This window comes from Acomys russatus, chromosome 30 (assembly GCF_903995435.1).
Source record: "Acomys russatus chromosome 30, mAcoRus1.1, whole genome shotgun sequence".
Lineage (NCBI taxonomy): Eukaryota > Metazoa > Chordata > Mammalia > Rodentia > Muridae > Acomys > Acomys russatus.
The window spans coordinates 20,787,939-20,815,623 of record NC_067166.1 but is presented as its reverse complement, the minus strand read 5'-3'; the positions used below and the strand labels follow the sequence as shown (position 1 = coordinate 20,815,623).

General features: G+C 43.8%; 1 protein-coding gene across 1 annotated transcript in view; it reads right to left on the bottom strand.

Annotated features, from left to right (window-relative positions):
- Taf9 (TATA-box binding protein associated factor 9) overlaps window positions 1–26,599 on the bottom strand; it is a 720,252-nt gene extending 693,653 nt beyond the window's left edge. The window contains exon 1 of the mRNA XM_051172457.1: window positions 26,590–26,599. The gene's annotated coding sequence lies outside the window, so the exon portion shown is untranslated. The remainder of the gene's footprint in view (window positions 1–26,589) is intronic.
- Between the last annotated feature and the right edge of the window lie 1,086 nt (window positions 26,600–27,685).

Sequence of the window (27,685 nt, the reverse complement as noted above, 5' to 3'; positions counted from 1 at the left end):
AGTTGTTCTTTCTTTCTTTCTTTCTTTCTTTTTTAAATTTACTCTATTGTGGCTTCAGAGTGACTCCGTTTGAGGTTGTTTGCATCCATGCAGTTACTCTGTAGGAGAGTATCATGGCCCACCTACCAGCAATAAGAAAGCCCAACTGGGAGCATTAGAACAGTGTCCAGTGTCTCCTCTGGTGACCCGAACTCTCCCTCCTTATGTCCAGGGTTCCTTTTAATTACTTTAGTAGTTAAAGTAAACACTTGGCTGTTATGTATGAATTTTTAGCACCAGCAAAAAGTTGTTGAAAAGCTTTGTGTGTGTGTGTGTGTGTGTGTGTGTGTGTGTGTGTGTGTATTTAAGTTAGTCAAGAAGAACAGAGCCAATGGGACCTGAGTGAATATTTATTAAGTCAGTTTGTGCTGCAATAGTAACAACAGTTGCCTCATAAATGAGAGGCTGAGAACCTGGTAGTTGCTCCATCCCCGAGGCTGGGTGCCTCAGCAGTCCTGTCCTGCAGTGGCTGTCTCTCACTACCTAAGCCAGAAACCCTGTAGTTTCTCAGTCCACAAGGCTGGGTATCCCAAGCAGCTCCAGCCTGGGAGGTTCCTTGAGAGATGCTGGTCCTTAGTCCACTGTGAAAACCTGGAAACACTGCTTCTGATATTAGCAAAGGAATTCAAAGCAGAGGGAGCAACGGGCAGGGCAAACCACCTCAGGGGTGAACGGGAAGCCAACTGAGCAAAAGGTGAGCCCTCCTCCTTCTACTAAGACTTTGTTTTATTTGCTGCTACTGGAAGGTGCTGCTCACAGTTGGAATGGGCCGGCTCACATCAGTCAAGACAGTCAGGACAGTTTTTTTCAGTTGAGCCTCCCTGTACAGGCAATTCTAATCGGTGGCAAGTTAACATCAAAACTAGTCACAACAGACAGTGAATGGAATTATATGGAATTTGTAATTAATTTGGAGAACTTACATTTTAATCCATGAACACGGTATAGTCTCTATCTAGACCTTTTATGTCCTCCATTAATTTCTTTCTTTTTTTTTTTTTGGTGTGTGTGGTTTTTTGAGACAGGGTTTCTCTGTGTAGCCTTGGCCATCCTAGACTCACTCTGTAGACCAGGCTGGCCTTGAACTCACAGCGATCCGCCTGCCTCTGCCTCCCGAGTGCTGGGATTAAAGGCGTGCGCCACCACACCCGGCTCCTCCATTAATTTTTTAAAAATATCTTTTTCATAAAAGTCTTGGACTTAAAAAAAAAAAAGTCTTGAATTAACTACTTTCTGAGGGCAGTGTGTCTCGTTTAAGCTAAATACCACCCCACCAGGTACCGAATTCCCAGATTAATGAACCTACAGTATGAACCCTGAACTACATCCGCATATAGTCCCTGCCTTATGTGTTTCTAGGCTTTATGATCTAGTTTCTTGAAAAGCAACTTGCTTACTTTTAATGCTTTGGAGTCTAGTAAATATCTATAAAGTGATCAACTTGCTTTAAAGAGCCACTTTTTGTGTTTGTTAGCAGAAATAACACTATCTACTGTGCCACTAACTCCAGTATGAGAGGGAAGTCAGATTTCTTTTTTCTGGATGTGTTTCTGCTAACAACAACAACTAAAGGATATAGGCCTCATTCTTAGAATGCTCTGTATTGTAAGGCAGTCTCTATGGTTGGCACGCAAGGAGGAGAAAATATACACAGCTACGACTGTGTGGGAAATCAAGTACCCCCTCTCAATAGTTAGGACCCTGTAAAACAGCTATTAGCATAACTGTAAGGGAGGCTGAGACAGTATTATACGGATAAAAATATTTCTACTTCTCTTCCAGACAACATAAGAACTTAATGCACCTTATGTTAAACAATTGTTTCCTATCTTTAAAAACGAGTATTTTTAATTGTAACCCCCACACACACACACATTTTCCAAGTGCATTTATAAAAGAACTATCACTATGCGTTTTCACGCTCTGCTTGGTGATTCTGTTGTCTTCTTAGTGTTGTATTCCTTGGTGTGTTTTGGAACTCAGAGCTGCCAACTCACTTTGAATGGGAACATTCTTGCCTCTGCCCCATCAGTCCATCAGTCTGTCAGTCTGTCTGTTGTCACAGACAGAGCTGCCTTCATCCAGCACCGTGAGCTTTCGGTCCATGATGAGACCTGAACCTTGGTGGTTTGGATCTTTCTGACCTGCAGAGAGGTAAGGGATAGTCAAGCAGTTCACTTTTACTTGGAGTCTGCTTTTCAGATAAATGTGTAGGAGCCTCTCTCTATACCTGTGACTACTGTTGGCCAGTTGTTTTCTGATATTCAGATAAGATTAATCTTTGACTTTGATTTATTTAGTTATAATTGCTTTATGTCTGTCGGTCTCTAAGTCCGTTTTCCTTCCTATCTCTGAACTTTGGAAGTGACACTCAGGGTGTGATGACGTAGGTCTGTCTCTATAATCGTGCTTGAATCTTGCTGATCCTTTCCATTGGGAAGACTTGATTTGGTTAAGGTGGGAGAGATTTTTTTCTCATGCCCTTGACTGTTTCTCCACTTTATGCTCAGTTCTTTTCTGGGATTTAACTGCATAGATTCCATAGACCTGGTATTAATTTTATCACAGACATCTCAGTGTTGGCGTTTGTGTGACCTGACTCTTTCCTCCTTTCTCATATTTATCTTTTTCTGCCGAATCGAGGGTAAAGCCTTGAGATTGCTCTCTTAGTCACTTACTTGTTGTATTTGGTTCTTAATATTCTCTTTATGGAGTCAGCCTGACCACTGTTCCCCAAGCCCTGCTTTCCTTTTGTTAAAACGTATTAGCAAATACTTCCGTGCACAGATCACTTGCTCATACAGACCTCAGTATTGGGTTTCCCACAGCTTTCCTTTCCCTGCCTTGCCCTTCCTCCCTCCCTCTTCCCTCCCTCCCTCCCATCCTTCCTTCCTTCTGCCTGCCTGTAGAGTGCTAGCATTACAGGGGTGTGTACTATGAAGCTGAGGTCCCCAGGCTTTAAACAAGGGACCGTAGGGAAGCCATGGTGTGAGGCCCACAGGGAGACATCGGCACCAGCTTCATCTGCCTCACACTGTGCCAGGCACAGGTCTGGCTGGTGATCTTGGCACACAGACCCAAAGGGAAAACAAGCACCAAGAGCCCTGAGCTGGTTGGTATGGGAATGGCGCGTACTGGTCTTTAAATCACGTGATGGATGGAGAGTCTGTGCTGTGTTAGGGCAGGGCCATAGAAAGAGGCATCTAGAAAGGGAATTTGAGAAAAAAATATTTTTAATGAGCATTTATTCAGTTATTTGCCATGTTGGGTGCGCACTGGAAACTCCTTTTCTGCTTTCCAATGGATTCTTTTTTTTTTTTTTTTTTTTTTTTTGGTATTTAAAGATGTTTTTATTATTTTTTAAGATTCTTTGACAACAAGACAGGTTAACAACTGGAAGCACCCAGCCTGCCTCAAAGAAGATGATGAGAATCAAAGAATCTCCTTAAGGAGATGGCTTCAAATGTGGCATCTTGTCCAATGGATTCTTTTGAGACTGCGTCTCACGGTTTAGCTCTGGCTGGCCTGGAACTTGTTATGTAGACCAGGCTGACCTCAAGCTCAGAGAGCTCCACCAGTTTCTGAAAGCCGGGGTTAAAAATGTACCACCTTACACCATCCTTCCAACAGATTCTTCTTTGTTACTCTAAGTAACAATGGATGGAATTTTTAAAAATCTTTGTTTTATGTCAACACCCAACATAATAGAAACCCACTTATCCATCCCATTATTCTATAATTCACAAATCTTTAGTACCTACTCTGCGTCAGGTACTGAGGTAGATTCCATGAATACAGTGAGAAGAAAATAGGATTTCACCTGCTAAAAGGTGGTCTTATGCAACAAGGAAAGTGAAGATGGGCCTATGGGTAGAGACAGAGCCCTGATGCACTGCATTCCTTTTGGGGGTGGGGCGTGACTCCATCATTAAACACAACACTGCTCACTCTCACTTTGCCTCATTCCTGGCCACTTTTTTGGTCCCTCTTTCTCAGGCCCCAACACTTATTTCCAAGCCCTAGGGGTCTGAAAAAAGTAGGGGATGCACATTCCAGAACAGACACGTCAGCACTGATGTCCTAATGTGTGTCTCACTTTACCCACAGACTCCAATCTCTGCTGTGACACCACCCTTGGTTTCAATGCTCAGATGCCTGTAGCCAGGCTTGCCTCCCACGTGGCCCTAAGTAGGGAGAATCTGAGGGTTCCCTCTAATTTCAAGGGACCGTTCCCAGGAATGATCCACAAGAGAGAGAGTTTGCATGCAAACCTAAGAATTTAAGTAAAAATGGATGAACTTGTGTGCACAGACTCCAGAAAACATGCATATATGCATACACACACACACACACACACACACACACACACACACACACACACACACACACTAGTCTTCTGCCCACTTTTCCTACTTCCTCAGAGCACTTCCATGCTGTCACCAAGGACAGTTTTACATAGGGCTGACTGCTCTCTGGATGATTGAAACCATTATTAATTCACCCAACTCTAGCCAAGCCTTTCATTATTACCAGGATGCTAATGATGTCCCTCAGGAAAATGGAGACAGACCACATTTCATAAATAAATCAGATGTGGTGTTTTGCCCTGGATTCCTTTGAACTCTTCTTTCATAAAGTCAGAAGAAGAGGCAGGGGTGGACATAATAGGACCAAAGGAAGCAGGAAGAGAGGTTTGCTGGGATATCAACATCCAATAGGCTACCAGTATGACTACCATTTAGCCTGTCCAGGCTACTCTCTGCCTCTTCCTTCTCCTTCCTCTTCCTCTTCCTCTTCCTCCTCTTCTTCTTTCTTTCCTCCCTCTTCCTCCCTCCTTCTTTTTCCTCCTTCTTATTGAGACAGGATCTCTCTTTGTAGCTCTGACTGCCTTGAAATGTGTTATGTAGCTCAGGCTGGTTTTAACCCTGAGATCCACCTGCCTCTCCCTCCCAAGTGCTGGGATCAAAGGTGTGCTCCACCACACCCATGTCTCAGATGTCTTCTTAATAGAGGCAGAGACTTTCTTAAAATATGGCACCGTGAACATGGCTGGCCTGGAAAGCAAGGCTATCTAGTAAGCCACCGACACTCTGCCTAGGCTTCTGCACTTGTGCCTCATAAGGCAGCTTTTCTCCATTTTACCTGATTTTGTTCACCTCAGGACTGATTTAATATATGAGCGACCTTGGACATAACTCAATAAAAATTAGTTATCTTGACAACCAAAGGCATGTTCTGCATCATTTATTTTTTTCTTTTACATTTGCATTCTCTGAGATGCCTCATGTGTACACTGGGAGCTGTAAAGGCTTCCACTAATGCAACTGGGTACATCTGTTTATTCCTGCTTTCCTTACCAGTAGTAGATATGCAAATGGTCTATCCTGGATCAACACAGGCAGGAGCTTGAGGCTAACTGCTCTGAAAATGCTACTTGTCCTGGATCTGGTGTGCAGTTATTATCATATCCTGAATTTGTTTCAGAACTCTAACAGTTGTTTTGAATAGCCAGAAAGACACACGAATTGAACAAAATTTTGAGTAATAAGCATTCTCCTAGGTGATGAAAATTTCTTTTTTTGTTAAGTTTTCCCAGGCCCAACTCTGTGATTTCTTTTCACAAAAAAATTGAATAAAAGCAAAAACGAGAATGAAATTATACTAGTTTGCTTTTTTATTCCTGTGACCACAGTACCTGACAGAAAACAACTTAAGGAAGCATACTGGGTAGTTCTTGTCAGCTCGACACAGGCAGAGGGTCTTCGCAACCTTCACAAGCATACAAAGAGATGGTCTGCTGGGAGCAAGAAGGCAGTTTCATTTAACATGACTAAGTAGCCGCTGTTGGCTCAACCCTGTGGAGTCTGACCCCTAGGAGTTTATTCTAGGCATATTTAAGCAGAACACAATTTGGTGAAAATTTATTCTAGTGATAATTAACTCAATCCTGTGTTCCCAACAAAACCTGCATGATTCTTCTTGAGAAACAAAGTAAGCTAAATACAGATCAATCGTGACGACACCAGAGGTCTTTGGAAAGCCCATAGACAGGTTCTATAGAGAAAAACAAGTTTACTAAGGCTGAGCATGGTGGCACACGCCATTAATCCCAGCACTCAGGAGGCAAAGGCAGGTGGATCACTGTGAGTTTGAGGTCAGTCTGATCTACAAAGTGAGTCCAGGACAGCCAAAGATACACAGAGAAACCCTGTCTCAAACAACAACAACAACAACCAGAACAAAACAAACACAAAAAACAAAAACAAAAACAAAAAACAAGTTTACTATAAGGGTCTGGGGGGACTATAAGGGACTCGATGCCAGAAAAGTGTTTAACCACATAGATAGTCAAAGGTCACCAGGCTAGAAGACATGGCAGCTCCGAGCCTTCTGGTGAATAAATCCTTCCCTCGAAGGAACAACCCTGTGTATTTAACATTCCAGGCTCTCCAAGGGCTTATCCGTGAGCACAAGGACCTCTGTGCCTTCTACAGCTAGGACTTAAATCTGTGTCCAGATTGTGTGCCATCAGTGTAGTTTCTCTTTTCAACACTAGGAATACAGGCAGGACCTGGAGGCAAGAGCTGAAGCAAAAGCCAAGCCTCAGAGGAGTGCTGCATGCTGGCTTGCGCCCATGGCAGCTTGCTCAGCCTGTTTTCTTTTCTTTTCTTTTCCTTTCCTTTTTTCTTTTTTTCTTTTTGGTTTTTTGAGACTGTAACCTTGGCTGTCCTGGACTCGCTTTGTAGACCAGGCTGACCTCAAACTCATATCAATCTGCCTGCCCTCTGCCTCCCCGAGTGCTGGGATAAAAGGCGTGTACCACTGTTTTCTTACATAACTCAGGATTACCTGCCCAGGTGGATGAAGTCAAGGAGACATTGTCTTCCAGACACAGCACGGCTGACACACGTATATACTCACAGAGACTGTGGCAGTATGCACAAGACCTGCGCAGCTTCAAGCCAGACAGGGTCCCAGCACTGAGAGCAGAAATGGACAATCGCTAACCAAGAAGCTATTTGCAGTTGACACCTTCTGGGAAAGGGAGAATCCGTTTTCTCCAATGGAATGTTACTGGGTCTATCAACTTTATTGTACAGCAGGCCCCACGTTCAGGAGCAGTTAGCCAACACAAAACGAACTCTGTGGTTTTTGTTTTGTTTTGTTTTATCTTTATTGTTTTGTTTTATTTCCCTTTTTTGTTGTTTTTGTTTTTATTTTTGAGGGGGGATGGAGAACAAAGCTGGGTAGGTAAGGAGATGCAGAGGATCTGGAAGGAGTTTTTGAATGGTGAAAACACAATCAAAATATATTGCATGAAAAATGTTTTAATAAGAAAAAAATTTTAAGCCGGGCATGATGGCGCACACCTGTAATCCCAGCACTTGGGAGGCAGAGGCAGGAGGATCTCTGTGAGTTCGAGGCTAGCCTGGTCTACAAGGTGAGTCCAGGACAGTCAAGATAACACAGAGAAACCCTGTCTCAAAAAACTAAAAAGAAGAAAGAAAGAAAAAAAAAAAGAAAAAAGAAAGAAAGAAAGAAAGAAAGAAAGAAAAAGAAAAAATTAAACTGCACAGTCACATAGAATTATCACTGAGTTTTCTTCCAAGAGCTTAATTTTTTCCACTCTTACTTTTTAAACCTTGGCATTTGTTTTCTGTTGCTGCCATAATGAATTACCACAAACAAAATGACTTAGCCAGTTATACCAAGCTTACACCATGGTTCTGAACATTGGAGGCCTTTGGGGGAATCTCACTGAGTAGAAACAAAGTGCTAATGGCCTGGTTCTCTTCTGGAGGTTCCAGGGTGACACTGTTTCCTAACCCTTTCTGGCTTCTATAGCCAGCTGCTGCTGCTGCTGCTGTTCTCTTCCTCCTCCTCCTCCTTCTCATAGACTCCTTCCTCCATCTCTAAAAAGAGCAATGTCAGTTGGGTCTGTCACACTCTGCCACCTATTTTTGTTTCCTCTTCAATTTCCCCAGAGCCTCACTCTGTCCTTGGATTTTATTAGACCAGCCTCAGTCTGGATTTGAACCTGTGACTCCCACCTCAACTTCCCAACTGCTGGTCAAACAAATGAGCGTCACCATGCCTGGTCCCTGGTCCACTTTCAGTGCCCCCGTGATTGCATGAGGCTTCTCTGGAAATCGGGGACATCCCCTATGTGCAGCTCCTCTGCTGCTGCTGCTCTTATTTTCTTAATACTTTTCAGTTTTTACATCAATCTTTGTTCCCTTTTGTGCTCCATTGTGATTAAGCGGTCTTACTGCTCATTTTTCATTCATTTGTTCCTGTTGAATCTGTGTCTACTATACACACATAGGCTTTTGTTTTGTGGTTACTGGGAGGCCAAAAACTACCTTATAAGCAAAACAGGTTATTTCAAGCTGATGACAGCATAAGTTTCATCGTATATACACATACATGAAAACCATGCTATGCTTTTATCCCATGCCGCATCTTGTGTTTCTGATGTCATAATTTACATCCCCCACAATGCATATCCCTTAAGAAATTATTGTAGTTACTACTTTTTAAATGGTTTTGTTTTTCTACCTTCATACTAAAGATATGTGGCTTATGCTCCGGCATTTCAGAATTAGAGTATGCTGAACTTGCTTGGGTATTTACTGTTACTAATGAGTTTTGGTCATCTTAGGTATTTCTTTTGTTACAAGTGTCCTTTTTGTAGAGAAGAATTCCATTTAATATTTCTTACAGGAAAGCTTTTCTTTTTCTGGGGGACGCTAATCTTATGGTATCCTTTTGAATAACAGCTTTGCTGGGAGCATAGGCTTGGCTGTTGTACTTTCCCTCCCTGCTTTGAGTCTCTCATCTCACCTTCCCGCCTTGCTTCTCCTGAGACGACATTTGCTAAGGGCCTCAGAACCCCTTGTCAGCTGCTTCTTCCTTCATGGTGTGTCACTATCGCTCTTTGTCTTTAGCCGTTTGACTATAATTCTTACTGGAGTAGTCTTGATTGTACTAGGTCTGATTTGAACATTTAATCTTCCCTGTACTTAGATAGTTAAGCCTTTCTCTGGATTTGGAATGTTTCCTGCTAGTATTTCTTTAAATGAGCTTTCTGTCCTTTTGTCAGTAGGATCAACCTTCCTTTGGAAGAAGATGATTTCATAATTTCTTTTCCCCTTTTCCCTTCCTTTGGTTACTTTTTTATTTCCTAATTTCATTTAATTGTTTCTTTTTACCTCCCTGAGGTTTTCTAGGCTTCCTTAAACAATTGTTTTAAAATTCTTTGTCAGGAAGCTTATATATTTCTATTTCTTTTGGGTCAGTAACTAGTAACTTGCTTTACTTCATTGTCTTGTCTTCTCATAGTCTGGTTTCGTGTCTATGATGATGAAGGAGGTACTTGTTCCAGGCCACTGTGGGTGGCGCCAACCCTAGGCAGGAGATCCTGGGCTTCTAACAAAGCAGGTTGAGCAAACTGTGCGGAGGAAGCCAGAGAGCAGAGCTTCTCCGTGGCTTCGGCCTCAGTCTCTGCCTTCAGTCCTGCTCTGCTTCTGTTCCTGCTTTGACTTCCCTCAGTGATGGACTGTGAGCAGCACATGTACACCAAATAAACTCTTCCCTCCATGGCTTGCTTTTGCTCATGGTGTTTTATCACGGAAGTAGAAACTTAACTAGGACTCTTACATACCTGATAAGAGTCAGAAAAAAAAAAGGTTTGGTCCAAAATATTTTAATTACAAAGTCTCTGCTTATAACCATTGAACTCTTTTCACACAGAATTTTTTAAAGTTAGGTTTTACTTAGTAACGTGTTCCCTCAAGCCACTGTGAGGGCTATAGGTGATATCCAAGCCTAAGTTCTACATAGTCTTCTGATGAAGATTGATTAAGTTTTGGTTTCTTTGCTTAGATTAACGCTTTATGGAGGTTTGAATGAAAATGGACCTTATAGGCTCATAGGGAGTGGAACTGTTAGGAGGTGTGGCTTTGTTGGAGTAGGTGTGGTCTTGGTGGAGGAAGTGTGTCACCAGGGATGGGCTTTGAGGTTTCAGAAGCTCAAGCCAGGCCCAGTCTGTCTGTCTGTCTGTCTGTCTGTCTGTCTGTCTCTCTCTCTCTTCCTCTCCCCACCTCTGTGTGTGTCTCTCTGTCTCTGTCTCTCTCTCTTTCCCTCTCTCCCTCCCTCTCTGTCTGTCTCTATCTCTCTGTGTCTCTGTCTCTGTGTCTGTCTCTGTCTGTCTCTGTCTCTGTCTCTGTCTCTGTCTCTGTCTCTCTCTCTCTCTCTCTCTCTCTCTCTCTCTCTCTCTCTCTCTCTCTCTCTCTCTTCCTTCTACCTTTGGGTCCAGATATAGAACTGTCAACTAGCTCCCTCTCCAGCACCATGTCTGCCTGCGTGCCACCATGTTTCCCACCATGATGGCAATAGACTAAACCTCTGAGCTGTGAGCTGGGCCTCAACTAATTGTTTTCCCTTGTAAGGGTTGCTGCGGTGACGGTGTCTTTTCACAGCACTAGAAGCCCTAACTAAGATAAGCCCCTTCTCGGTTCCTGGACTGCAGTGTGGCTTGGCCTCCTCAGAGGCTCATCCAGGGCATCAGCTTGGTCACAGACACTGGCTACTCACCACACAGCCAGGCTCCAAAGCACACCAGAGCTTTGCTACTATTGCAAGGTTGAGATTTCAGTTTTGCCAATAAAATGAAGGCACTTAACTATTTGAAAATAGGAATTAATTAGGGCTTCTGTGGTTTTTGGTGGTTTGAATGAAAATGATCCCTATAGGCTCATCAGGAATCACACTATTAGAAAGTTTGGTTCGGTGTGAATAGGTGTAGCCTTGTTAGAGGTCACTGGTGGTGGTGAGCTTTGAGGTTTCAGGTGCTCCAGGCCAGGTCTAGTGTTTCACTTTCTCCTCGCTGCTTGTGGACCCAGATGCAGAACTCTCAGCTCCCTCTCCAGCACCCTGTCTGTCTGCATGCTGCCATGCTTCCCAACATGATGACAATGAACTAAACCTCTGAACTGCAAGCCAGCCCCAATGAAATGTTTTCTTTTATGAGAGTTACTGTGGTCATGGCATCTCTTTACAACAGTAGAACTCCGACTGAGACAGCTTCCAAAGCAAGGATGGAGAAGACATAAAGAGAAGAAGGAGGCAGAAGAATGGAGGCCTCAAAGGACCTTGATTGATAGCAGGCTCAGGTGATGTATCTGAGAGTTTTATTAGCATAAAATTAAATAACTCACTTGCCGCGACTCAGGCCACTTTTGTTTGAAAATCAAGGCCTGAGGAGGAACAAGGGCCCAGTCTCGCAGCACGATGCCACTTCAGAAAATCAATAGTATTTATTTGCCGTTGTATCTTACCACCTAGACGACTGATTATCTCAGCTTCAGTGATGAGACATCTACAAACATGGAGAGTGGAAGAGACAATCTCTGCAACGTTCCCTAGCAATCAACAGCACAGTGAATGCATTTCGTGCCCTTTTCTCTGAGAGGTTAGCCAAACTGTAGCCGTCCCTGGGGCCGATGAAGCCAACGGCTCCTGTGACTCCCACCATGCTGATGTCACTCGGTTTCTGTTTCTCTTGATTAGACTGGGGATAGTCAAACACTGCTCATTGAGATAGATATTGATTTTCATCAGGAAGTTCTGTCATCTGCAGTAATTGCAGTTGCTGTTTTAATTTATTAGATCAGGAAAGCTAATACATTTTCCATGAGTCCTATCCCCATTTTTTTTTTTTTTTTTTTTTTTTTTTTGCCTTTGTGTAGAATACTCTCGCCAAGTAATTTTTGAGAAAATGGACTATGAACCTGCATTTAGCTGCAAAATGCACACTGCTGCCTGTCTCGTTATTGGTGGTTGATTTTGAACGGCTCTTTAGCTGTGTGGTCTTGGGCAAGCAACTTAACCAGTCTGCTTAGCAAGTTCTACACTTCAGTTTTCACATGGATAAGGCGAGAAGAGTTACTATCCTGGATCCGAAGTCCTTTTAAAGCCTTCAACATATTTATCTGCTAAATACTTAGACCATAAGGACACATGGTAGGCTGTTAACAAATTCACTATTACCATTAACAAGAACATAGAAAGGCACCCAAGACATACACTACACAGTACAAATGGGTTTCCTCTAAGTTTGCAATAAGATGGTGCAGAGTGACTGGTGATAGCAAGTTGAATAGTTAGTGAAAATAAAAATAAACAGGCTGCCTAATTATTCAAGCATTGTCTGTATTGAAGAAACACAATTACAGAGAAAGGCAAAGCTTTCTATATTCTATAGAATTCTATAACCGTGCTGTACCTTGTTTATGCTTTTAGGTTTGCCTCCAGGTCTTTCTCTATCTTTATGTCTGCATGGATTTTTTTTTTTTGCATATTTGTCAGTGGGTCATATGCAGTATAAAGACTCTTAAATTACAATAATATAGTGAACACTTGTGTGCCTAATCTGACCTTTATACCTCTTCCCATCTTTTTATGCAAATGCCATCTAATTTCTTTGTGCTCTCCAATTTACTTGCCTTTAAAAGCAAAACAAATTTTATTGTTCCTGTTAATATATTGTTAGGTTTTGAGTTATTTTTGTAGCCTTTTGGGAATCGCTTCACTAAAAATATCCGCGTTTCTAAGTTTTATCATTGTTTTGACAGTAGTACACTATTTTCAGTTTTTATATCTTCTCTGTGTTTACGGTTTACTATTTATAAAAAGGCATTTTTCTCCTCGTAGTTATGAAAGTTACATCTAATGGTTGCTGTCACAGTAATACACTTTGCATATTTTAATTAGGAAGGCAAGTTCTAAGCCTCGTTTGTTTGTTTAGTTTGATTGTTGTTGTGTTTGGACAGGGTCTGTCTGTGTACCTCAGGCTATCCCCAAACGTGATTCTCCCACTTTGGCCTCCTAAGGCTGGCTAGGATTGCAAACCTGGCTCCACACCTGCGAGCCAATCGTCCTCCCTTTAGGTATTTAGATGCAAATTGAGAGCCACTGCTGTAGGGAATCTGCTTATCAGTGATACCTGTGGGTCAACAATGTGCAAATGTTCAACTTTATAAAAGTATATGATTGCTCAACACGGTAACCATACAGCTATGGACCGCTCGGAATGCAGCGTCAAGCACGAAGAATAATTTAATTAACACAGACAACACAGTGACGGACGTAAGCACACTCAGAACAATGCTAGATTGTGAATCACTTTTTGAAAATAATTTCTATTTTAATTATGTACAATGTGGAGGGGGGGTAGGTATGTGGACATGAGCACAGGTTCCGGTCGAGGCCAGAAGACAGAGTCATATCCCCTGCAGCTGGAGTTACAGGCTGCTGTGAGCTGCCTGACGTGGGTGTTGGAAACCAGACTCTGGCCCTTAGCGAGAGCTGTCTGTGCTCTTCACCCCTGAGTCATCTCTCCAGTGATCACTTTTAATAACACAGGTTTTAGGAAATAAACAGATAAAATATTTCTAGGGCTATTTACCTTCTAAATTGAAATTTGCTGTTTGTGTTAGATACATCTATGCTGCTGAAGCTTAGTATGAAAAACAGAGTACACAATATTTTAGTAGCTGTTATGTCATTTCCACTTCGATGTAACACAATGATATTTTAAATATAGTAAATACAGTACGGTATGCTGCCAGAAGTAACTTTGTTTGTTTCTTCTTTATGTGTGGTTTGCAAGAAACGTAAGTATTTATTTACAAGACAATGCCAAAATGCTTTTTAAAAGCTGTTGCCTCTTGGAAAGAAAGATGCTGTGTGTCTTTTCCGATATGTGGGCGCCAGCTTCAGAGTTTTAGACTTGTGTACTTAACTTAGAGCAGCCGTAGGGGACAGGAAGCTAGGAGGAAGCCATGAGGGGTGGTCAAAGAAAGGGGAGGCATTAGGGGATGGCTAGAAGAGCATGTGACATGAAGGTAAAGATGGAAACGTTTATGTGGAGTGTTGGGGAGTAAGGGTATGGAGGAGAGAAGAGGGTGAGGAGAGGGTTAATAAAAACTAAGGATATCTGAATAAGCCATATGTAACCTATGGTTCTGTAAGCTAATTTTAAAACACCATCAGCATCATCGGTTTTGAATGGAGATGCCATGCATGGGTGGATGATGCTAATCCCAGAAGCCACAGGCTATTAAATGAAAAACCCAGTGTCAGGTTTAGGGCGCTTTCCTAGGACTTGTTGGTCAAGAAGGTCCCACAGCCTCCCCCAAACAATACAGCCAACTGTTTTATTACTCTTGGTTATTCATCAACACTAGATGATAAGAACTTGTTGCTGAAGACGCCCCAAGTTTGGGCTGTGAGGCCCAGAAACATCAAGCTGGAGGTGACCTGGTAGTTTCTTTTCTATTGGCTAGCTTACCTAGTGCTGAGAGCAGTGCTATACAGGCTGTAGGGTACAATGGTCTTACCCAACTATGGAGCTCAAATGCTATGATACTGACACGCTAAGCAAAGTGTGCTCACTGGTGCAATAGCAGCTCAGCTGTTATGGGGGTAAACAACTGCTTTATGATTAGATGTGAGGCCTTTTCTAACTGTGAACCTGGTCAAAAGCCCATAGCTAAGAGGTCATAAGCTCTAGGTAGAAACCTACTACTGTTGTTTTTCTAAATGGACTTGTCAAACCGTCTTCTAAATATTTATATTTATGTACATAAATCAATGTTCTGTCAAGCTTGGTCAGAGAAGTTTCTTTTTGCACTGGGCAACGGTTAGCGCAGAGTCCCAAGTGGTCAAAGTGCTCAGAGTAAGTGACTATTAAGTGACTATTCAAACATGACATCTGTGTTTCCCCTCCAAGGCTCTGGGGACAAGGTAGGAAAGGGAGCAGAAAAAATGTAAGGGCCAGAGGATGGCTGAAAGTGCTGTGGACCACTGTTTTCTGGATATAACATGACCATTTTACTCATAGACACACACACGTTCAGCTATGATTTCTACTCAAGACCTGTACAAGATGGGGCCTGTCAACATTCCATTTTGAATGAGGGAGGGACTCATGCGGTTCCATGCCTCCCCTAAGAGCTATTGGCAATTAATGGTTGTCAGAGGGGAAGGAGTGCTTTTCTTCAGTGCTGTAGACACTGGTTAATTTCTCATGTTCCAATCTCTTGCAAGTGGGTCACAGAAATAAATAAGTAGATACTAAGGCAGGAGGGGAGTTTGCGAAGAAGAGGTTCAGTGCAGGAGATGAAGGCATAAGCGCAGGGTAAAAATCACCAAAACACACTGTATACATGCATGAAATTGTCAAGGAATAAAGTAATGTATTTTTTAATTGCCTCAACTTGCCCTTCTGTATATGAGACTGCGTATCTATATTATATTCTTCTCCTAACACCAGGAATCGTTAGACTTCCTGATTTTATGAGTTCAGTAGATGAAAATGCTGTCTTATTGTGTTTTAATCTGCATTTCTCAAGTTACGGATTATCTTGAGCCTATTTCTAATACATCCAGATGCCATTTGTATTTCCTCTTTTGTGGTATTTGTATTTATTCTACTGATTTTTTTTTGGTCTTTTTATTTTTAAAAATAATTAAAACTATATACAAGATGCTAATCATTGGTTACTAACATGAATTAGAAGCATCTTCCTTCTTGTTGCCCATCTTTTTTCACTTTAAATTGTGTCTTTTGATGAAAAGACACTCTTAATTTTAATGTGGTTATGTCTACCAATCATTATATTGATTATTATTGATTTTCATCTCTTATTTGGGACTTTTTTTTTAAATGTCTCACGGTCAGAAGATGTAGTGTAGTTCTATCTTTTCTTCTGATAGTTTTAAAGTCTGGCCTTTCAGATCTGAGCACTTGATCTACACGGACTAACTCTGTAACTTAGGGTTACAGAATTATCCCTGTTAAATTCTAGACTCTGTACTTTTTTTTTTTTTTAACATTGTTTAGCATTTTGGGACTTGCACTTATAAAGGTGATTGCCTTGTAATTTTATCTTCTTGCATTTTTTGTTTTGTTTTGTTTTGCTTTTCAAGACAGGGTTTCTCTGTGTAGCCTTGGCTGTCCTGGGCTCACTTTGTAGACCAGGTTGGCCTCGAACTCACAGAGATCCACCTGCCTCTGCCTCCCCAAGTGCTGGGATCTTGTATCATTCTTACATAGTTTTTATATTATTATTAGACTAGCCCTATTCTGTGTGTGACTGGCTGTCCTGAAACTCTGTTTTGTAGGCCAGGCTGGCTTTGAACTCAGACATCTCCCTGTCTCTGCCTCTTGAGTGCTGGGATTAAAGGCGTGTATCACCATGACAAGCTGCCTGTTTCTTTTTCTAGCAAAACATTATTGTTAACTCAAAAAATGTCAACCTCAAAACAAAACAAAACCAAACAAAAACACCCCCAACAAAAACAACAAAACAAAAATTGTCAGCTCCCCCCCCCCAATACACACACATGTATAGAGAAAAATCCAAGACCCTGGGTCAGAAGCAAACACAACTGGCTAGTCATGACCTTATTGGCTAATGATGATGTCAGCAATAGCCACAGTAACTCCATCACCCTGGTTCCTGGTTCCCAAGGTTCAGGCATAAAACGGTGACTTTGGCTACCTTTAATGCAGACACGGAGCATTTCAGCAGAACTCCCAAATTAAGAAACTTTAAGATTTTTAATTATATTTTTCTTTTATTGAAAATAGATTCACTGGGGCTGGAGAGATGGCTCAGTGGTTAAGAGGGACACCTGCCCTTCCAGAGGTCCTGAGTTCAGTTCCCAGCAACCACATGGTGGCTCACAACCATCTATAATGTGATCTGATGCCCTCTTCACCAGATAAAGCACTCATATACAATAAATAAAATAAATATTTTTTTAAAAAAAGAAATAAAATAGATTCATTTCTCATACAATATATGCTGATTATAGATTCCCCTGCTCCTCTCCAGATCCACTCCTTCTCTGTCTCTCATTAGGAAAGAACAGGCTTCTGAGAGCTAACAACAAAACATGTCAAAATAAAATATAATAAGAGGAAGCAAAACATGTAATATTGAGGTTGGACACGACAGCACAGCAGGGAGGAAAAAAGTCCCAAGGGCAGGCACAAGAGTTAGAGACCCGCTCGCTCTCACAGTCAGGAGTCCCATAAACATACTCAGCTAATAGCTATGATACGTACGTAGAGGACCTGGTACAGCCCCATGCAGACCCCGTGTTTGCTAGTTCAGTCTCCAAGAACTCATGTGGGCCTTGTTTACTTGATTCCAGGGGCCCTGTGCTCCCGCTGCCCTCCATCCGCTCTGGCTCTCACACTCTCTCTGCCTCCTCTTCCATGGGACTCCCTGAGCCCTAAAGAGAGGGATTTGATGAAGACCTATAATTTAGAAATTTTTTTCCCCAAATAATATCTGGCTGTGAGTCTCTGCATCTGTTCTCCTCTGCTGCTGGAGGAAGCCTCTCAGATGATGACTGGAAGAGGATCTGATGTCTGTGCATAGCAGAATATTATTAGGGATCATTTTATTTGTTTATTTTTTTTTAAGATTAGTAGTGTGTGTGTGGTTTTACCTTAGGTCTCTGGGCTAGCTAGTCTTTGGTTCTTGGTTATCCTAGTAATGTCAGATTTAAAAAAAAAAATAACATCATGAAATTTATCAGCAAATGGATGAAACTAGGGGTTAAAAAAAAAAAAACATCCTGAGTGAGGTAACTCAGACTCAGAAAAATAAAAATGGTATGTATTCATTTATAAGTAGATATTAGCTGTTAAGCAAATGACATCGAAGCTACAGCTGGTAGACCCAGAGACGTTAAGGAAATGTGGGAGGGGCCTAGAGGAACGCAGGGATCTCCCTGGGAGGGAAAAATAGATTTTATAGACAGACTTGGGGGTGAGGGGGGGGGGTGTAGGAACAGGGATAAGGTGGGGAGAGATAGGGTGGAGGTTGAGAATACAGAGATGGCTGAAGCTGGGGGGGGCATGTCTTAGGGAGCAGTGTGGAAACCAGTGCAGTGGGACCTTCTTGGAATCTATGAAAGTTCCTAGTGAGGACCCCCAGGGATGAGGAGATGAAGTCTCAACTGGCCATCTCTTGTAGCCGAATGAGGCTCCCAATGTGGGACTAAGTCGCTGCTGGAACTACGTTCGGTTGAGTTGTTGGCCAAGTGGGTCCCGTGGAGAGCTCCAAACACGGCAGGCTGATGCTTAAGACAGAGGGTTGCTCCCCGCATAGTGGGGCCCCATTGCTGAGGATTACACCCACACAACTCATTAAACGAGAAGTCTACCTGGTGCCTACATGAAGCCTCACCCTTCCATGCTCTCTCTTTGGTGCAGGAAGGCACTCTGCAGGCTGTTGAAAGAGAGACGTGGACACCGACACAGCCGCTAAACCTTTGACCTACAATCGGTCCTGCTTGCAAAATATGCTAGGGCAAATGGCGGCGCAGAGCTTACGGGAGTAGCCGACCAATGTTTGATTTGCCCTAAGGTATCTAGACTCTGCTCACCTTCCCCTCTAGAAAGCAGCTACTCCTTATTCTTGAAGGAAGTGGAGGTTTTCCTGACTTTGGGTACTCTTTCCAGAGAGAGACAGAGCTCCTAAAGCTTCTTATCAGAAACGATGTCGGTATGCAAGCGTTGGCCGAATGCTTTCAAGCAGTCGGAGCACACCGCACAGGAGCCACTCGCAGCTGCGGGTTCCCATCTACACATTCAGGGCTTTGTTTTGCATTCAAGATTTACAGGTGTGTTCAACATCTCATTTGTCCACATTTCTGTCTTCTATCCACTTCTGTCTTCCTGGGGGGTATGCCGATCTAGCTGAAGTTATTGATGGGGAAGTTGGGGTGGGGGTTAAATCTCAGTTACAAAACTTGGGGCGTCAAGGAAAATGCTGGTCTCTTTTTGAAGGAGGCACTTGTGTGGCAAGGTGCCGACAGGAAGTGTTGGCCCTTCTTCCTGTGGACTGAGGGTCCCGCAGCAGTTCAGTTTGCAAAGTTCTTGAAGTATTGTTTGGGTCTGTCCTGCCTGGATCTGAGCAGTGATTTACTTTATACAGTGGCCTTGCAGGTTTTAATATGGACTTTCAGTGAGTTTACCCCAGAGTTTGAGGGACAGAAATCAGTATCTCTCTGTCTCTCTCTCTGTCTCTGTCTGTCTCTATCTCTCTGTCTCTCTCTCTGTCTCTGTCTGTCTCTATCTCTCTGTCTCTCTCTCTCTTCCCATTTGATACATTTACCCGAGTCAAACGTTCTTGTTCTAGGGGCAGGGGTCAGAGGCAAGTCGATCTCTGTGAGTTTGAGGCCAGCCTGGTCTACAAAGCCAGTCTAAGACAGACAAGGCAACACAGAGAAACCCTGTTTCTAAAAACTATAAGTAAGTAAGTAAGTAAGTAAGTAAGTAAATATCTCTTGGTTTTCTGATTCTGTTTCATAACAATGTATCTAGGTATGAATTTTTTTTTTTCTTTTGGAGGCATACATAGTGTGTCTTAAAGTTGGATCTGTTGAAGTCTGGGAAATGTCCAGCCATTGTCTCTCTAATGCGGCTGCGTCTGTTTCCGCTAATGAGACTCTTCTTAGTCACAGGATTAGTCACACTGTGCTTGTTTGCATTTCCTAATTTGTTGATATACTGGGGGCCTTCCTAGCCTCGGAGAAATGGCCCCTCGGAGGGGTAGCTGATTCTTAGAGGCAGTGAGCAGCCCAGCTGGGAGCTATTTCTTGTGTGCAGACCCACCCCTCGGGAGCCCACACTCCATCACCCCCTGTCAGGCCTTTCTATTCAGGGCTGCTATCTCGCTGTTCTAACCACTCTAGGTGGTAGAGAGCACAGAACTCATTGTGTTCCACCAGCTCCACTGCTTCCTGTCTTGCTTTATCTATTCCTTCTTGTGGATGCTACACTGTGCACCCTTGCTCACTCCCTCTGCCTTCTGACGAGCCTAGGCTTGCCTGGGTGGCCCTGCGCAGCTGCCTTTGTTTCTAGGATGTGAGAGCACACAGATATCTTCCTTCATGACATTTCCTCACGGGACTTCATGTCTTATCATAGGTGATTAAGACCGATCTCAGGGGCATTAAACAACTTCCAGGGCTTCTCACTAGCTCTACGAGCTTTCCCAAGCCTCTCATATTCCCCACATCCTTCCATCTCTGTGAAGCAATCTAGATAAGCTATCTTCTCTTGCCTTGCAGTTTGATAATTCACTTTTTTTTTTTTTTACAAGTGTGCTTAAGTCACCTCCAAATGATTTCTCACAGTATCTTGGCTTTTGCTCCTATTCAGAAGCTTCTTGTTTATTTTAAATCTTTTCTATAAAGTTCCTCTGTGGCTGGAACCTGATAGTTCTAATATTTGCGTCTTGAAAAGGGCTGAGCCCATTGCTTATTTCAGATGGTACTGACATTTAGTGCCTTAACCCCTCAAGCTAGCTTGAGCTTGTGAGAACTCTACCACACAGCCTCGAGTTGGGGCTTCTCCAGCCAATGGTAGCAAATTCTTTCATCACAGTTGCAACCTGAAACATCAGATTTAACAGTGTCATACATATTACACCAGGCACGGTGTCCTATGCCTTTAAGTGCGGCACTTGGAAGGCAGAGGCAGGCAGATCTCTGTGAGTTCCAGGCCAGCCTGGTGTACCTAGTGAGACCTTCCTTAAAAAAAAAAAAAAAAAAGAAAAGAAAAAGAAAAAAGAAAGAAAGAAAGAAAAAGAAAAAAAAAAAGGTTTACGGTATAATCACTAAAGGGACCTTAGTTTGGTGGGGTGCATGCCTATCACATAGGAAAACACCAAATGGCCAGTGGCCCCAGGACAGCTGCACAGACGTGAGGATGTGTGCTTAGCTTAATGACAATTGCAAAGATGTTGCCAGTAATAATAGAATGTTGTTCCGTCTACTTTTTGTAGCCCCTACTTCTGATTTATCTCTCAGAGGATAACGAGGACCAAAGGACTGCCCAGTCCGCTGATGATCCACAGTCTCAGATGCGGTGGGTGGGGCAATGGGCCTTCTTCAGTTAGCTCTGCCATAGCTCTTATTTTTTCTTCATTATGCAGGATTACTTTCAACTAGCATGCTGCTCTCTCATGTCAAGGCTAAGGAACTGTATGCTTGAACTTTGGGTGGCCACAAGAGCCATCTGTCTCTTTAGCCTTCTCTACAAGTCCACGTGAACTTGGGACTACCCCCAAGGGTTTGGAGGAAACTGTAAGGAGGTGGCCACTGTGGCTGCAGGAGAAGGGGGCGAGATAGAGCGGCTGGAGTGACGGCCCCTGAGCTCCTCGTGCAGTTTCCCTAGGTTACATCTGAGAATAGTTTATTGTGCTTCAAAGAGGGTGTCATTTTATCTGAGAAATCAGTTTACCTTAAACGACAGAAGCCAGATGAGAAATAGAACAAGTTAAAAACGGGACCCAGAGACAGGTGCGGTGGCACACCCCACATAATCTCAGCATTCTAGGGGGCAGAGGCAGGCGGATCTCTGTGAGTTCGAGGCCAGCCTGGTCTACAAAATTGAGTCCAGGACAGCCAAGGCTACAGAGAGAAACAAACAAAACAAAACAAAACAAAACAAAAGAGGCCCAGACAGAACTTTTCCCACCCGTTGAGTAGGCTTGGCCCTTACCACCCATTTGCTCCATTCTTTGGCCACGAGTCTCTCTGTAGATGCTTGACTCACAAATTCCACAAAACATGGCAACAGCAGAAGGGGAGGGCCACTGCCGTGCTTTGTAACTGCCCGCAAGATGAGAACGCCTGGCTTTTATTAACTGTCCTAAGCAAATTACTTAGTGGTAGAACAAAGAGAGGTCCATGGTTCTGTGATGAGCAGTGACGATACGGTGATAGCTCCGTGTGGCCGCAGACCACAGAGCCAACAGGTCTGTGGGTGTTTGTGTTCTCCTGCAGCGAGCTGCTGAGCTGCCACTGATCCTCAGGGGGAGGAAACCACACAGGCCTAATGAGGACCGGATGTTCCATGTAGGACAGCAACAAGGTACTGCCAGGTCGCCTCATTAGGGACGCCTCGGCCTGGCCTTCCCTGGGAGGAAGCCAGTGTTCTCACCTACAAAAGAAAAAGGTAAAAGAGAAAAAGAATGAAGTCCCAGAGTGACCCAGGGACAGAATCAGGACTGGGACTTGGTGTTCTTACGGCCTTCCAGCGCTTTCTGATGTTGGGCAGCTGTTACCTGTGGGTAGTGGGTGGTGTGCCCTCTGAATCACTTCAGTTACTTTCCTCACTAATGAACCTCATGGCCCGAGCCGCTCAGAAAAGTAATTGCCACATCGTTGGTCCGGATGCTTGTTGCAAGGCTTAGAGCGCGGGTGTTTGTTGTATAATTTTGCATGATTTTCAAGGCAGACTTACCTGGGCCACGTTGCCTATGTTTCTGTGAATTTTACTTAGGGATTGTGGAGGGGTGAAAAAAAATACACGCAGTGCTAGAAGATCAGTCTCAGTATCTGCCATAGCAGACAGCATCTGACTGTTGGAGGAACTCACCAACACCCACCTGTGGAGGAGGGAGTCCAATGTCATTGCTCAGTGTCACGAGGTTTTGTTGTTGTTGTTTTTTATAGAGATTTTATTTTCTTTATTGAGAAACTTAAGTCCTGGGTACATCAAAACCAAATCTGGGAGGGGGAAATAATCAGAATCCACAATAGAAAAAAAAGGTTACCACCATCTGGGCCACAGCAAAACCCAGAGAATATATTCTTTAATTGAAAAATTCTAGGTGCTTCATAATTGACCTTTGGATACAAAATGACCTATTGAATTTGCAGCGCGTGGTTCTTGGTGTGGAGGTCCACAGACAAACTAGGATGTCCTCAGACCTCGGCTGAACGCCGTGAGGGGTTATTTGGCTTTTGACTCTTTTTCCTTGTCTAAGAGGTAGCAGCAGCAGCAGCAGCAGCGGCAGCAGCAGTAGCAACAGCAACGGTTTTGAATTGATGGTCTGATCACTGCTGTCTCTTCCCCTGGAACAGAATGGTCAAGGATGGTGGGGGGAAGCTGAAGTGTGAGTGAGGGCATTGTCTATGTGCAGCAGCAGCAGCAGAGACATGCAGGTCATCTTCTGTAAGCTGCACCCATCATTAATCTCAGTGGACAGGGAGGCTGAGGTGGTTCAGCAGCTTGCTGAGGTCAAAACTATATTGTTTCTGTACAGCCAGTTATTGGCATAGTACATGGTTTGCGAGGGTGGTGACAGGGGCTTCTGGGATCATCTAACTTGCCTTGAAGTTGGTTGCCAACATGACTCGGCTAACACACACTGTCCTGTATCCACCACGCTTGATCCAGTAGCCGTCCGACGTTAGGGAACTGTTCACAAGCTTAACTCTACAGGACTGTTTGCTTCTCCTTGAGTTTATCAGGAGTCTGCACGCTGAACTCGGGCATTTCTGGTGGGATTTTCAAAAAGAACATTTATTTCTAAAAGCTGACACCAAGAAGTCGTTCCCTGGGTAATGGATGACACATAGCATTTTCTAAGATAGCTCGCTGATCATTCATTACAAACCAAGCCACAGGCAGCGTGGGTTTAACTCCAGTTTGGGAACTTGCTTCAGGCATATTGTTTATTCATTAGTGGGATCATTAGGGCCTTCGGAGTGACAGGCGATGGGTTTTGTGGGGAGCATGTGATGGGTGGAGGAAGAGAGACACTGTTCTATTAGGGTTCCAGCAAGCAGACTCATGTGGCCTGGAGCCAGCTGTCACATTTATGCTATAAGGAGTCCGAAGTTTCTCTGTGGACTGATAATTGAGACAGATGGGCTGATGTGTCTGTTTTCATCACTTAAAAAGCGAGGAAATGGCACCATTTTGGTGGAGGTCTCGAGGCATGTAGAAAAGCCTATGGAGACAGTACCTAGTAGCAAAGTTTGAGTCCTGAGTTATCATCACTGTGGCTTTAAGCCTCTGGCATGCTTTGGACTCCCAAAGCAGAGGGGACAGGAGACACAGAACAAAGTCACTTGGGGGAAGCACTGGGACAGAGGAGGGATACCAATCAAGGCCAAAGGGCTAGAAGCATCAAACCCCCAGGACAGGAGGACATTCTAACACATATGGAATTGCCACCAGCCGTGTATAAGGTATCCCACGCCAGGGCTGTGGCTGCAGTTAAGTGTCTGAGGTACAAACCAGAGATTTGCCTAAAGCAACTTAAAGAGAGAAAGACAAAACTTCAAAAGGACATAAGCAGGAGATAGCTGGCAGAGACCAGGCCTCGGATCATTAGGGTGTGGCAGGGGCTGGCTTCTGGATGCAGTGAAGTGACCACTGGGAACTGGGGACCTGAGTGATAAATCTAAGCCATGGGGTTGTGTGTGCATTGGAGATGAGGTAACATGGTTTGCTGTTTCTGTGGTCTCCCACAGACCTGTCTCAAAGACCAGCTGGGAAGCTCTCACAGCTTGTGGCTAACAAGCCCCATCAGGTGAAGAAGCTGAAGAAAGAATCCAGTCTTCCCATAATCCTCTCTCTCCACCGATGAGTTCCTCATTGCAAGCCTTCTCTCTTTGCCAAGCTCTGTGTCTCCCAACTGTAAGTGTGACAGCTCACGAAGGAAAGGCTTCCTCAATGCAAGCGTGCAGCTCTGAGGGGAAGGCTGTCTTGGCAGTTGGGGGTGAAGGAATACCACAATGTCATACCCCAACACACACACACACACACACACACACACTAAACCTCACACAAGAGGCTTATTGGAAGAGACACAAAAGAGGGGCTGCCTCTCCTCAGGCGAGGAGAAGTAGGGGACCGATTAGGAGACAGACTTATATAGGGTGTCTTGGGGGCGGAGTTTTGCAGGGTGGGGATTGGTGGAATTTCAAGTCCTGAGTTTGAGCCAAGCCCAGAGATTGGTGGGCTTTTGAGCTCAGGCTTGGTGGGTTTTCAAACCCGGAAGGGAGCGTAGACCTTTTTACCCTACCCTGACATCACCTTTACCCCAAGCCCTGTTCTCTTGGTACATCTAGTGCCTTCCTGTGTGTCTGAGGGCTTGCTATGACCTTCTTTGGACCTCCTTAGCTCTCATTCCTGAGATGTGACCACAAGTTCTGTTATAGGTACATGTCTCATCTCCTTCTGGCATCTGGGCTTACTGTCAGCTCAGATCACGTACAAGGTGTGGTTCACAGGCCTGAAGTCAAAGGTTAAAGGGCTAGCGAGGTCAATTTCTGGTTGTGTGTCTTCTTTCTGGCTTGTAGAAGTTCATTTTTATCGTTTTATTCTTCTGTCCTCACATCTCAGGTGGGAGAGACAGGGCAAGCAAGGTCTCTGGTGTCTCTTACAGAGACCCCATTTGGCCTTCAACATTCCTGGTCTCATCTAAACCTAATTATCTCCTAAAGGCTCCAACCCCAAGTAGGATCACATTGCTGGTTAGGGATGCAACACGTGGCCCTGAGAGAACCTCTCCTCCCCATTTGGTGAGCTGGTCTGTTCTTACTTCTTCAGGAAGGTTATTTGGAAAGTTTTTGCTGTCTTCTCCAGGACTCGCCGACATGACTGCACACGCAAGCATGTCCTGGCAGCCTGTATAAAGGACATGGAAGGAGGAAGCTGTCCTTTATCTGTTTGCTTCCACTAGCAGGTCCATTCCTTCACTGGCGTTAAAGTCTACTTTTTTTGTGGGGGCGGGATTCTGGCATACTAAAGACCAGCTGAGACATCTGGCCTCATGGACTGAACAATTACTGGGTTCATAGTCTTTATGTTGACAAACAGCCATTGTTGGACAAGCTGGACCACAACCTATAAGCCATTCTAATCATGTGTGTGTGTGTGTGTGTATATGTGTGTGTGTGTGTGCGCGTGCGCGCACGCGTGCATGTGTGTGTGTGTGTGTTCATTCTATCCGTTCTGTTCCTCTCCACAGCCCTGACTAATACAGCTCCAAATTGATTTAGGTTGTTATTGATTCCTGCTGTTAACACCAGCAGCTGTTTTTAATGATCCATTTCCTTTCTTCTTTGAACGGCTTATTTAGAGGAAGAAAGAGGAGACATGTGGCTTTTGCGGACAAGATAACTAATTTATTATCTGGCAATTTTCTGTGCTTTGTTGGAGCTGTACAACACAGACACAGGGCAATTTGCTAACCCCAGGACTGGCTTGGACAAGAGTTTAATTTAGATTGTTGCATTAGATTAAGTTTGCATTCTGAAAACTGGCTGCACTCGGAGACCCTTAAACAAGAATAAATCTCAAAATTCAACAATAAGACAAGCGACTCGGTAGAAAAAAAATGGCAAAAGGGATTAATAGGCAATTCACAGGGCATGAAATCAGAATACCTGGTAGACATGGAAGAGTGTTTGCCATCTCTACAAATCTAGAAGTTAAAAATGTAAGGGTACTAAAATAGAGTTATTTTCAAAGACTAGGGATATTAATGTGTGGGGTAAGAAATATAAAATGGGCAATAAATATAAAAAAAAAGATGCTCATTCTTTGGAAACAGTACATGAACACAACTTAAATATTCATCAGGAGGGGAATGCTTCAGTAAGTTCTTCACTGGGCTGACGATATTCTATAGAATATGCCTGGGTGAATATCAACACGTAAGATCGGAAGGATTCAAGCTGATCCAGTAAATGTACTTACCTCCAAGAAGGACCTGTGATTCTGAAAAGGGGATAGTCATTTGTAACATGTAATATTTTTACTATGGATTCCTATCTATGCTCACATGCATAACTACAAGTGCAAAAAAAAAAACTTTTAAAGAAAATAAGGACAACGAAGGAGAGAACAATTTAAACAGTTCAATATTGAGAAGCTGGCGGCTCTGACGGCCTCCGATGACAGAGCCCCATGTAGGCCTGCACGGCTGTCCCAGTGCCCTTGCTCCCTGGATACATGTTGCCATCCATGGCTTTCTAGGAGCCAAACAATGCCCCAGCTTTTGATTTAGTTCTTGGCTGGAATGGGAGATGAAGACAATGATAAGCCTTGGTTAGTACAAGACTGGATCAGCAGGAAGAGTGGGAGGGGGGTTTTTCTTATTTAAAAAAAATATTTATTGTATATGAGTGCTTTATCTGCAGAAGAGGGCATCAGATCACATTATAGATGGTTTTGAGCCACTATGTGGTTGCTGGGAATTGAACTCATGCCCTCTGGAAGAGCAGGTGGCGCTCCTTAACCACTGAGCCATCTCTCCAGCCCCCGGGAGGGGGGGGGTTTCAAAGAAATCAGTGATGCTGAACTTGGTGTGTATGGAAAGCACTCAGGAATCACTAAAGTGTGAATCAGGTTGTGCCACAGGTTAAACAGGAAAACTCAGGAGTGGCTACAGAACCCTGCCACTGCGCGTGTTTACCACTTACAGACTGGGCAGGGCTGGCTTATCCTGACTTCAGTGCCTCTTGCTTTTTTCAAGTCTGGCACACATAGAAAGATCAGGAGACAGGCCTGGTCTTTGGGAACAAGGAGTCTTTGACCTAATGATGGGCCCGTGAAGGAAGACACTGACTTGAAGGCCTGGCTGGGTTTGAGAGATTCAAGTGCTGATGCTAGTAGTTACAGAACTTGGTCTTCTGCTGCCCTCTACTGCTGAAAGATGATATTGCAAGTTGTTGGGAGTGTAGGTGTGCATAGGTGGGCATGCCTGTGGCATGTGGTAGTTGGGAGGCTTATCCCTTAGGAAACCGCAAACCA